Genomic DNA, 13,022 nt, shown 5'->3' with positions numbered 1-13,022 from the left:
CTGGTCCCAAACTCCTGGCTTCAAGCAATCCTCCTACCTTGGCCTCCCAAGGTGCTGGGATTACAGGCATGAGCCACCACACCCAGCCTCAATGGAAATTTTAAATAAGTGGGATTAAGATCCTGAAGCATTTCTTTGAACAACTGTAACAGGAAATGAAACATGGCTTTACCAGTATGATCCTGAAGACAAAGCACAATCAAAGCAGTGGCAACTAAGAGGTGGAAGTGGTCCTATTAAAGCAAAAGCAGACCAGTCAAAAGCAAAGGTCATGACAACAGTTTGGGGGATGCTCAAAGTATTATGCTTGTTGACTTTCTGGAGGGCCAAAGAATTATAACATCTACTTATTATGAGGATGTTTTGAGAAAGCTGGCCAAAGCTGTAGCAGAAAAATGCCCAGGAAAGTTTCACCAAAGACTCCTTCTGCACCATGGCAATGCTGCTCATTCCTCTCATCAAACAAGGGCAATTTTTGTGAGAGTTTCGATGGGAAATCAGTATTGTAAGGTGTATGCCTAATACACCTTACAATACTGATTTGGCTCCTTCTGACTTCTTTTTGTTATCTAATCTTAAAATATCTTTAAAGGGCACCCACTTTTCTTCAGTTAATAATCTACAAAAGACTATTGACATGATTAAATTCCCAGGGCCCTCAGTTCTTTATGGATAGAATAAGGGACTGGTATTATCATTTACAAAAGTGTCTTGAACTTGATGGAAGTTATGTTGAGAAATAAAATGTATGTATTTTTATTTTTATTTTTATCTTTTAATTCCATTTTCACAAACTTTTAAAAGTCCCCTTGTATTCATATATTCACACACTGGCCATTTAGATATCCTTTCTTTTCAAACTTCCTCTTCAAGTGTTTTGCCTATTTTTCTATCAGGTTGTCTGTCTTTAAAAGGTTTTCAGACAAGGAGTGGTTTGATTATCCTAGTCAACTAAAGCTGCCATAACAAAACACCACGAACTGGGTGGCTTAAACAACAAGAATTTATTTCTCACAGTTCTGGGGACTCGGAAGTACATGATCAAAATGACAGTTGATTTGGTCCCCTGGTAAGTACTCTCTGGATTGCAGACAGCCATCTTCTCAGTGTCCTCACTGAGACAGAAAGAGGTCTGGTCTCTCTTCCTTCTCTTATAAGGGCACTAATCCCATCATGGGGCCCTCAGCCTCATAAAATCATTTGAACGTAATTATCTCCCAAAGGTCCCACCTCTAAATGCCATGACATTGGGGGCTAGGGCTTTAACATATGAATTTTGAAGGAACACAAACGTTGAGTCCATAACAGATATGGCTTGTATTACAGGAGAGTCTTTTTTTTTGTTATTTTCTTGGTTATGGTTTTTCTTATAAGGGATTCCAGATTTCATAAAGCATCTTGGGCTTCATTGGCTGACATTGGCTGCATTCCTATTATTTTATTTTCTTTGTTTGATACAATGTTTCACTCTATTGCACAGGCTGGAATGCAGTGGCATGAACAACTGCAGCCTCAACCTCCTGGGTTTAAGTGATTCTCCCACCTCAGCCTCCTGAGTAGCTGGGACTATAGGCTTGTGCCACCAAGCCCGGATAATTTTTTAATTTTTTTGTATAGACTGGGGTCTCACTTTGCTACCAAGGCTGGTCTTGAACTCCTGGGCTCAAGCGATCCTCCTGCCTTGGCTTCCCAAAGTGCTGGGATTACAGGCATGAGCTGCTGCACCTGGCCATTCCTATTATTTTCAAACATTTATATAAAATGTGGAGTTACATATCTATTATATTAATTTTTGTAATACTTAAGAATTGAAGAGTGGGAGACAAATTCTTGAGTACTTTGCACTGTTAAATATATTATTTAATATTCATAAAACTATACAAAATAATTATTAGTCTCCCCATTTTATAGTTAGAAATTTAGGCATAGAGAGAATAAGTAAACTTGAACAAGGCCACTGATAGAAAATTCTAGATCCAAACCCTAAGCCATTAGATGAATTCATTTTGTGAACTTCAGTTCAGTCCAAGGATTAAAACTTAATGAGGCAGAAACCACTTTGGCTCATCATATGTAGATAATACTTTTAAGAATGGGTTTATTCTTTAGTCTATACCACTGGTTTCTTAAAATGTTTGGTTTATGGAGCCGTTAGAGGCTTTGGTGTGTGTGATGTTAATGACTTTCACAGACAGAGACTAGTTTTCCATCTGGCTTAGTGGTGAAGTTTTTATTTGATGGAATGCCAGAACAAAAAGCAATAAACCAGATTTCTGGTTTTAGCTCCAACATACAAAGATTCTCTAAGTCATTACTCCCATCCTTACAATAATAAAAAAGCCCAGAAAACTGAAAATTAATGAATTGTCTCAAACCAATCAGAGAATTAAGGCCGCAAGCCCACCTGCCACACAGAGAGACAAGTGAACCTAGAGAGTTACTGCCAATATCACTGTCTTAGTCAGTTCAGACTACTATAGCAAAGCACCATAGACTGGGTGGCCTAAAAACAACAGAAATTTGTTTCTCAAGGTTCTCTTGTAAGGGATACATATGTACATATACTTATTCCAGAGAGACTGGAAGTCTGAGATCAGGGTGCTAGCATGGTCGGGTTCTGGTGAGAGCCCTCTTCTGGGTTGCAGATTGTTGTCTTCCTGTACCCCCACATGGTGGAAAGGGGGTGAGAGAGCTCTCTGGGATCCCTTTTATAAGCACACTAATTCCATTCATAAGGGCTCCACCCTCATGATCTTATCATCTCACAAACACCCCACCTCCTAATCCCATCACATTGTGGATTATTATTTCAACATAGAAATTTGGGAGGGACACAGATATTTAGCACATTGCACCAACTATATCAATAATCATTTAAAATATGAATGGTCTAAATATATCAATTAAAATAAAGAGGTTGGGATACAAAAGACCCAACTGTTTATTGTTTCCAAAAAATCTGCTATAACATAATGAATAAAACAGGTTACAAGTAAAGGGATGAAGAAAAATATGTTATATTAACATTAATAAAATAAAAGCTGGAGTAGCTATATTAATCTCAGGCAAAGCAGTTTCAGAACAAGGAAAATTATCATGGATAAAGAGAAGCATTACTTCATGATAAAGGGGCAAATTCCCAAGAAGACATAACAATCTTTATTGTGTATGCACCTAACCGCTAAGTGCCAAAATAGGTGAGGCAAAAACTGATAGAACTAAAAGGAAAAATGAAAAAGTTCACTATCATAGTTGGAAATTTCAACACTTCAATTTCAGTAATTGATACATTAAGAAAGTAAAAAATCAGCAAGGATAGATCAATAAGGATAGTGCTGAATAGCACTATCAATCAATTTGATCGATTTGGCATTTATAGAACATTCAATCCAAGTGCAGTGATTGAAGTGAACATTCATTCTCAAGCTTGCATGGACTACTTGCCTAGATAAAGCATATTCTGGACCACATAACACACTTTATCAAATTTAAAATGGTATAATACAATGTATATCTCCAAGCACAATGGAATTAAACTAAAAATCAATAACAGGATAGCTGGTAACCTCAAAATATTTGGAAATAAAACCACACACTTCTAAATAACACATAAATCAAAGAAGAAGTCTCATGAGAAATTAAAAATATTTTAATTAAATGAAAACTTAAAAATACTTATCAAAATATATGAAATGTGGTGAAGGTAGTGCTTAGTGGAACATATATACTATTAAATGCATGTATTAGAAAGAAACTGTAAACTCAGCAACACAACATTTCATACTAGAAAATTAGAGATAGAAGAGAAATGTATGCCTCAAGCAATCTTGCAGAAGAAAAAAATAACAAAAATTAGAGCAGAAACCAATGAAACTAAAATCAAGAAAACAATAAAAAAAATCAACAAACCTAAAAGATGTTTCTTAGAAAAATCAATAGAATTTATAAACCTCTATACAGGCTAACCAATAATAAAAGAAAAAAAAACAGTAATTACCAATATCAGTAATACATTTAGGTCATCACCACTGAGCCTGTGGATAGTAAAAGGAAAATAAAAGGAATACCATGAACAACTCTGAACAACTCTGCACCCGCAAGCTTGATAATTCACATGAAATAAACCAATTCTTAGACAAAAACTACTAAAGCTCACAGAAAAAGAAACAAATAACTTGAATAGCCCTAATGAAGAAATTGAATCAATAATGAATAATCTCCACCCAAAAGAAAAAGCCAGGCCTAGATAGTTTCACTGGTAAATTCCTCTAAACCTTTAAGAAGAAATGATACCAATTCTCCATAATGTCCTCCAGAAAATAAAAACAAAGTTTACACTTCCAAAATCATTCTATGAAACCAATATTACCCTAATAAAAAAACCTAATTCCAAAGGACATTATGAGAAAAAAAAACCCAAAGACCAATATCCCCTATGAACACAGATTAAACATTATCAGTAAAATATTAGCAAAAAAAAAACTCAAAAATGTATAAAAAGAATTATACACCATGACCAAGTAGGATTTACTTCAAGTATGGAAGACTTGTTAAACATTTGAAATTAAATGAATGCATTTTACCATTTCAATGAGCTAAAGAAGAAAATTCACATGATTCTGTCAATTGATGCAAATAAATTATTTTACAAAATCCAAATATCACTTAGCAAACTAGGAATAGAGGCAATTTTTTTTTTCAACTTGGTTAAAAGAATACCTATAAAAACCTACAGCTAACATCAAATGTAATAATAAGAAGGTGGACACTTTTCATGCAAGATTCAGAACAAAGTGGGAATGTGATCTTTCACCACTCCTATTTTACATCACACTGGAAATCCTGACTTGTGTGGTAAGACAAAAAATGAAACGGAGAATAAGAAAAAGAAGAGGAGCGGGAGAGGGAAGAAAGGAAGGAAGGAAAGAAGAAAAAGAAAAAAGGTATATAGATTTAGAAGGAAGCAATAACACTGTCTTTGTTCACAGATGACTGGATTGTGCACATTATTCCAAAGAATTAACATTCTGCAATTAATAAGAGGATATAGCATGGTCCTGAAATACAAGCTTAATATCCAAAAGTCAATTACTTTCTTATACATCAGCAAAGAACAATTGGAATTTGAAATTAAAATAACAACAATTAAAATAGCACCAAAAATTGAAATAGGTACAAATTTAACAAATAGATACAGGATCTATATGTGGAAAATTATAAAACTCTGATAAAAGAAAAGATCTAAATAAATGAAAAGATATTTTAATTTTTATTGATTGGAAAACTCAATATTATTAAGATACAAATTCTTCCCAACTTGATCCACAGATGCAATGCAATATCAATAAATTCCTAGCAAATTATTTTGAAATATCTATAAACTGATTGTAAAGTTTATATAAAAAGCAAAAGATCTAGAATATCCAACATGATAATGAAGAAAAGGAACAAGTTGCAACACTCTTGCTACCTGATTTCAAGTCTTAATATAAAACTACAATAATCAAGAAAGCATAGTGTAAGTGAAAGAGTAGACACACTGATCAATGGAACAGAATAGATAGCCCATATACAGACCAATATTAATATAGTCAGTTGATTTTTGACAAAGAAGCAAAGGCAATTTAATGAAGAAAGAATATTGTTTTAAACAAATGGTGCCAGAACAATTGGATGTCCCCACCATGGGGGGAGAAACCTACTCACAGACCTTACACCTTTCAGAAAATTGAACTCAATATGGATTACAGACCTAAATGAAAGTGGCAAAACTATAAAACTCCTAGAAGAAAACATAGGAAGAAATATAAGTGATCTTAGGATGATGATGAATTTTTAGATACAATACCAAAAGCATGATCCACGAAAAAAAAAGAAATTGATGTTGGATTTTGTTAAAATGAAGAAAATTTGCTCTGTGAAAGACTATGTTAGAGAATGAAAGGGCAAGCCATGGTCTGGGAGAAAACATTTTCAAAAAAATTATCTGATAAACGACTTGTACCCAAAATTTATAAACAACACCTAAAACATCCACCTAATTTAAAAAAAAATAGATCTGGACAGACATCTCATCAAAGAAGACATGCAAATGGAAAATAAATATACAAGTAGATGTTCAACATTATTTGTCATCAGGAAATTACAAATTAAAACAACAGTGAGATACCACTACACACCTATTGAAATGGTAAAATCTAAAAAACTGACAATACCAGTTCTGACTAGGATGTGGGACACAGGAACTCTCATTCACTGCTGGCAGGAATGCAAAATGGTACAGCCACTTTGAAAATAGTTTGACAGTTTCTTTCAAAGCTAAACATATTTTACCATACAATGGAACAATCATGCTCCTAAAAATTTCCCCAATTAATTTGAAAACCTATGTCTATGCAAAAACTTGTATAGGCCACGTGCGGTTGCGTATGTCTGTAATTCCAGCACTTTGGGAGGCCAAGGCAGGCAGATCGTTTGAACCCAGGAGACCATCTTGGGCAACATGGCAAAATCCAATCTCTACAAAAAATACAAAAAAAATTAGCTGGGGATGGTGGCACACGCCTATAGTCTCAGCTACTTTGGAGGCTGAGGCAGGAGGATCACCTGACCCCAGGAGGTTGAGGCTGTGGTGAGCTGTGACTGCACCATGGCACTCCAGCCTTGGCAATAGAGTTAGACCCTGTGACAAAACAAAACCAAAAACAAAAAACTTGCACAATATTATTTATGTCAGTTTTATTCATAATTATCAAAAACTCAAAGCAACTAAGAAATTCTTCAATAGCAGAATGGATAAACAAACTGGGGGACATCTATACAATGGAATATTATTTAGGGATAGAAAGAAATGAAACTGGGCAGGGTGGTGCATGCTGTAGTCCAAGGTACTTGGGAGGCTAAGGCAAGAGAATTGCTTGAGGCCAGGAGCTGGAAGCTGCAGTGAGCTATGATCATGGCACTGCACTCCAGCCTGGGTGACAGATTGAGACCCCATCTCAAAAAACAAAGCAAAACAAAAATTTTAAAAAAGAAATGAGCTATGAAGTCATAAAAAGACATGGATGAATTTTAAACACATATTGTTAGGTGAAACAAGCCAGTATGAAAAGGCTAATTACTGTAGTATTCTAATTATATGACATCCTAGGAAGAACAAACCTATAGTGACAATAAAAACATCAGTGCTATCCAGGGTTTGTGGGAAGGAATGTAAGGTTCAAAAGACAATGCACAAGGTTTTCGTGTTTGTGTTTTAGGATGGTGAAAATATTCTCTACAATACTATAATTGTAATAACATGGCACTGTGCAGTATGTCTAAACACAATGTATACAAACTAACTGTATACTTAATGTATACAAACTAAACAATCATTTAGGAATTAGGAGCATCCCAGGATGGAATGAGGAATGTGACAAAATCATCTAAGTGTATTACAAATATAGGCTGGACTGAGCTGGTTGCCTCCTGTTATTGTGGGGGTGACTCACTTCATCCCAACTTCTTGATACTTTGACTTCTGGAGGTCATATTTCTCTAAGATCTTCCAGAAAAAAGTCTTAAAGCTGCCTTAGGCTTTTTTTTTTTACAGTCCAGCTCTTAATTTTTTCCCTCCTATTCCCCAATAATAACATGATCGTGAATCCAGCCTATCCCCAAAGCCTGCCTTGTTCTGAAGCATCCAACTGTAAAGAATCTTCACCTACGCCGGTGACTTGTGGGCCTGAAGAAAACTATCCATCCCTGCAAATGTCTTCTGCTGAGATGCCTCACACAGAGACTGTCTCTCCTCTTCCTTCCTCCATGGATCTGCTTATTCAGGACAGCCCTGATTCTTCTACCAGTCCTAAAGGCAAAAAACCCACTTCTGCAGAGAAGAGCACCACAGAAAAGGAAGACAAGGTCCTGGTCAAGAAAGAGAAGACCAGAACTGTGTTCTGTTCCACCCAGCTGTGTGTACTCAATGATAGATTTCAGAGACAGAAATACCTCAGCCTCCAGCAGATGCAAGAACTTTCCAACATCCTGAACCTTAGCTACAAACAGGTTAAGACCTGGTTCCAGAACCAGAGAATGAAATCTAAGAGGTGACAGAAAAACAACTGGCCAAAGAATAGCAGTGGTGTGACTCGGAAGGCCTCAGCACCTACCTACCCCAGCCTCCACTCTTCCTACCACAAGGGATGCCTGGTGAACACGACTGGAAACCTTCCAATGTGGAGCAACCAGACCTGGAGCAATTCAACCTGGAGCAACCAGACCCAGAACATCCATTCTTGGAGCAACCACTCCTGGTGCACCCAGTCCTGGAACAATCAGGCCTGGAACAGTCCCTTCTATAACTGTGGAGAGGAATCTCTGCAGTCCTGCATGCAGTTCCAGCCAAATTCTCCTGCCAGTGACTTGGAGGTTGCCTTGGAAACTGCTGGGGAAAGCCATAATGTAATACAGCAGACCACTAGGTATTTTAGTACTCCACAAGCCACAGATTTATTCCTAAACTACTCCATGAACATGCAACCTGAAGATACCTGAAGATGAGTGAAATTGATATTACTCAATTTCAGTGTGGACACTGGCTGAATTCTACCTCTCCTTGCCTCCCCTCCCTCATAGGATTTTTCTTGGTTGGAAACCACGTATTCTGGTTTCCATTATGCCTATCCAGTCAATTTTATGGAGGGTGGGGTATGATTGGAGCCTAATCAGAGAGGTTTCTTTCTTTATTCCTATTGAATCTTCCTGGAGAAAAGACATTTTAATAACCTTGGCTGCTAAGGACAACATGATAGAAGCTGTCTCTGGCTATAGATAAGTAGATATAATACTAGTTTGGATGTCTTTAGGGTTTACAATCTAACCTCAATAATAAGAAATAAAAGTACAAATTGGTGTGACTAAGGTATATTCCTATTTTTTGGGTTTGGGAGGCTTTACTTATTTTTTTAAAAACTCTGTTGAGGTGAAGGGTTAAGCTGTAACATACTACATTTATTTCCTCAGCCCTTTTTGGCTCTGTTTTACTATAGCCCCCATTCTGTTGGTTATGCTAATATTTGTAGAAAGAGGTCTTGTATTTGCTGCATCATAATGACATTAGTACTACTTTGGCTGGTATAAGTACAAATGAATAAAACAACCATTTTTCCTTAAAAAAATGAATGTATTACAAATATTAAAAAATGACATGAATGAAGTCAGTGGGGGAATAGGGTGTTGACCAAAGTAACTTTGGAAATAAACGGTCTATAAAACTAAAGGCAAACAAAACTGTATATAAGCCTGTATTCCTGTTGATAAATTGTAAATGTGAATTAACAATTCTAGTACTGCTATATATGTATACTGGAACTGAACAATTAAGTAAATGAATGACAGAAAGTGGGAGCCAGGTATCTCACTGCTGGAGTGAAGAGTTTATAGATAAGCATCAGGCAAAGGCTAGAGTGATTCATGTGGTAATAGATTAGAGTCAGAGACAACAGTATGAACTCATATTTAGGTTTATATAGATACATATGGTCACACACAGAAATATTCATAGATATGTGTATATGCGTGGGTTAGTATACACACATATCTCTCCTCCCTCTATCAGCTGAGAGAACCTAGGAGCAACAACACCCCAGTAGCAACAAGCTCACCTGGAGCCTCGATCTTGTTTTCTAATATTATTCTCCAATAAAAGGACCTGGGGCTTCTTGGGGGAAATTCCAGATTGTAGGACTGAGGCAGGAAATATACAAGATGAGCCTGAAGCATCTTGTAGTGCTAGAAATCAAGGAAGTGCTAAGCAGCAACAACAACAAAATGAAACCACAATGTATGTTATAGGGCACAGGAGCCAACTGAAAGAGCTCCCAATGGCCACAATGGGAGCAATTCAAGCAATGAAATATAGTAGTATTGGATTATAACCCAAAGTACAAGATCAATATCTGTGAGTCCATACTGTTATAAACAAATCATTGAATAAATATATAAGTGTAGGAGAATAGACAAATCTGTGCAGAAGAATTCCAAATAAGTTATGTAGATACTCTGCCCTCAAAGAGGTGGAGCATGATTTCCCACTTCTTAAGCGTGGACTGTGCACACTGATTGTCTTCCTTCCAAAGTTGCAGTATGGAAAAGGGGAAATAAAAGAGTAAATGTACAGTGGAGAAATATAACAATACCTCAGCCAAGTGATCCAGGTCAATATCAAGAGTGATAAGTCATGCTGATAATATTATATACACTTGGTATGACATGATGAGATTGACACTTTATGGATGAGGTCTTCTTCTCAAAATCCTACAATCCCAGTCTAATCATGAAAAACATCAGACAAATCCCAATTAAGATACACTCTACAAAATATTTGACCAGTTCTCCTCTAAACTGTGAAGAGTATCAAAAACACAGAAAGTCTGAAAAAACATAGTAGCCAATAGAAGCCTAAGGAGATGTGATGATTAAATATAATGTGGTGTCCCGAATGGTAAAGTAAAACAGAAAAAAACCACATCAGGTAATAACTAAGGAAATCTGAATCAAGTAAGGACTTCAGTTAATAATAATGTATCAATATTTATTCATTAATTGTGACAAATGTACCATAGTAATGGAAGATGTTAATAATAGAAGAAATTGTGTGCAGAGTTTATGAGAACTCTGTATACAATCTTTATGTTTTTTTTTAAAATCTAAAACTGTTCTAAAAATGCAGTTTATTTAAAAACAAAAAGCAATGAGTCAGGGTTTTGGATGGAGCTCCATTAAATCCAAGAAACATAACCAGAAGTGTTGCAAAAGCATTGAATAAATTCCACCTACCCACAGAGCATCAACGTTTGTATTTGTTTTTGGCAAAGAAATTTTGTAAATGTGTCAGCATACTAAAAAAAAAAATGAAGTTTCACAAAGGCTTACAAAATAAGATATTTTCTTGTGTGATATCATTAGAAGCTTCCTGGACAGAACACAGGCAGTTTTAGTCCAGTTGCATAATATTGGGATGTAGCATACCGGCCAATTATCCCATAACTTACTTCTTAATATAGCAAGAAACATCAGTAATTATAGAGTCAATGATAGTATTTGATAGAGACACTATTTCTGAATTCTGCTTCTACTCAACGTTACCTATCAATGTAACCAGTCCCAGAGCACAGGGCTTCAAAATCTTCCTAAATTGAGTGTGGCATGTTTCTCCTGAAAAGACATGTCTATTAACCAACTCAACATCTTCTCCTCGATGTATTGAATATCTTTCATTTGCCCTTCCCAATATACTCTATACCCCTCTTTGCTCTGTGCCATGGAAGGCTGAACTCTGGGTTACATTAAAGGGCTCGTTTTCTGACTTCCTGTTGGTTTTAGACAATGGGGAACACTAATAGAAGAACAAACAGGAAGGAGGAGATGAGGTTGGAGTATTTATTCCTGATTCCATCCCAGCAGCATTGCTGAGTACTGTCTGCATTTCTCAGAAGGGTTTCAGCCCCTTCCTCAGCCCTTTGCACAGTACCACATGGCCCTAGTCTGTTTCCTTATCCTGTCAGGCCTAGGGTTGTAAAACGTTCAACATATTCTAGCCTGGGGCTATTGCACTCTCTTGTGCTTTTCCTGTCTTTGTATATTTATAAATAGTTCCATTATTATGCCGCTCCTCAAATTAACCTAATTTGACTGTACCATCTGTTTCCCTTTGGAACCCTAATTGATATACCTCAAACTTAAAATGACCCCGTCTACATCCCCAACCCCAGATCTGCTTCTCCAGCAGTAGTCTTCCCCCATAGTAATTAAACGATAACTCCATTCTTTCAAATAGCTTGGCTTGATTCCTATCTTTCAAACCTTACATAAAATTAACATCCTATATGTCTATCTTAAAAAAGTTTCCAGAGTCTGACCACTTCTTAATGTTTCCACCACTATTTAACACTACCCTGGTTCAAGCCACGAGGTTATGTAGATTGTTATAGGTTCCTCCTAACTGGTTTTCCTGCTTCCATCTTTGCCCTCTACAGTCTAGTATTACACTTGCAGAAGCCAGAATGACCCTCTTAAAACACAAGTCAGATCATATCACTCCCTTGTTCAAACCTTCTAAAACCTTCTTATTTCCCTTAGGGTAAAATCAAAGTCTTGGCCACGTCCCTGCATACCACCAGATCTCAGCTCATGCCATTCTACATTTTACTCCTTCTGCATGAGCCACAATTACCTCCTTGCTATTCCTCGAACAGATCAAGCTTGCTCCTGCCACAGGGGACTTTTAAGTTACTGTTCCTTCTGTTGCATCACTTTTCTTCCAAATATCTAAAAGACTTGCTTCCTCACTTCCTTCGTGTCTCTGCTCAAATGCGTCTTATAGGCAAGCCTTTCCTTAATCGTGCTATATAAAAGAGCTGCGCCCCCATTTCTCATCTCAATCCATCTCTTTTAGTTCATTTTATTTTTCTTCACAGCATTTATCACCAGACATGTATTTGCTAACGGTTTTTCTTCCCTAACCTGAGTATAAGGTGGCATTCTTGACTATTTTGTCCACTACTGACTCCCAGGGCCTAGAATAGTTACTGGCCCATAATAGGCATTCCACAAACATTCATCAAATGAATAAATGTATATGGTAACTGATATTGTAGTGTACTTTAAGATAAAGCTTTTGCATTGTGGTAAATCTAATTTTCAGTAAAGTTCTATAGTTTTAGACTAAACCTTCTAATGAAAAAGAGCCACAGACTGCAGGGTATTTCAGAAAGGAGAGAACCAATGTGTGTTAGAAGTTTCTTTGGCTTTCTGTAACCATTGTGAAGAACGTGTGAACCAGATCTCTTTGTCCCGTCATATTTAATAATGAAAGTAACAACATATAATAAAGGTTATCATATTTTCCTTTAGAAAATTTTAAACTTTAGCTATACCCATTGTATGCACATATAGATGCAATAATTGTAATAGCAAGGTATGTTTTCCTCCATTCCTATCAAGTCTACTTGACTTGTTATGAAGACAGTAAAAATTAT

The 13,022-nt window shown here is 36.5% G+C and overlaps 1 pseudogene; it reads left to right on the top strand.

Moving 5' to 3' along the window:
• Window positions 1-7,635: 7,635 nt before the first annotated feature.
• LOC100451581 (homeobox protein NANOG-like) lies at window positions 7,636-8,538 on the top strand (annotated as a pseudogene).
• Window positions 8,539-13,022: the final 4,484 nt, after the last annotated feature.

Source organism: Pongo abelii, chromosome X (assembly GCF_028885655.2).
Source record: "Pongo abelii isolate AG06213 chromosome X, NHGRI_mPonAbe1-v2.0_pri, whole genome shotgun sequence".
In the NCBI taxonomy this organism is placed as follows: domain Eukaryota; kingdom Metazoa; phylum Chordata; class Mammalia; order Primates; family Hominidae; genus Pongo; species Pongo abelii.
This window is presented reverse-complemented; position numbering and strand designations above follow the sequence as displayed.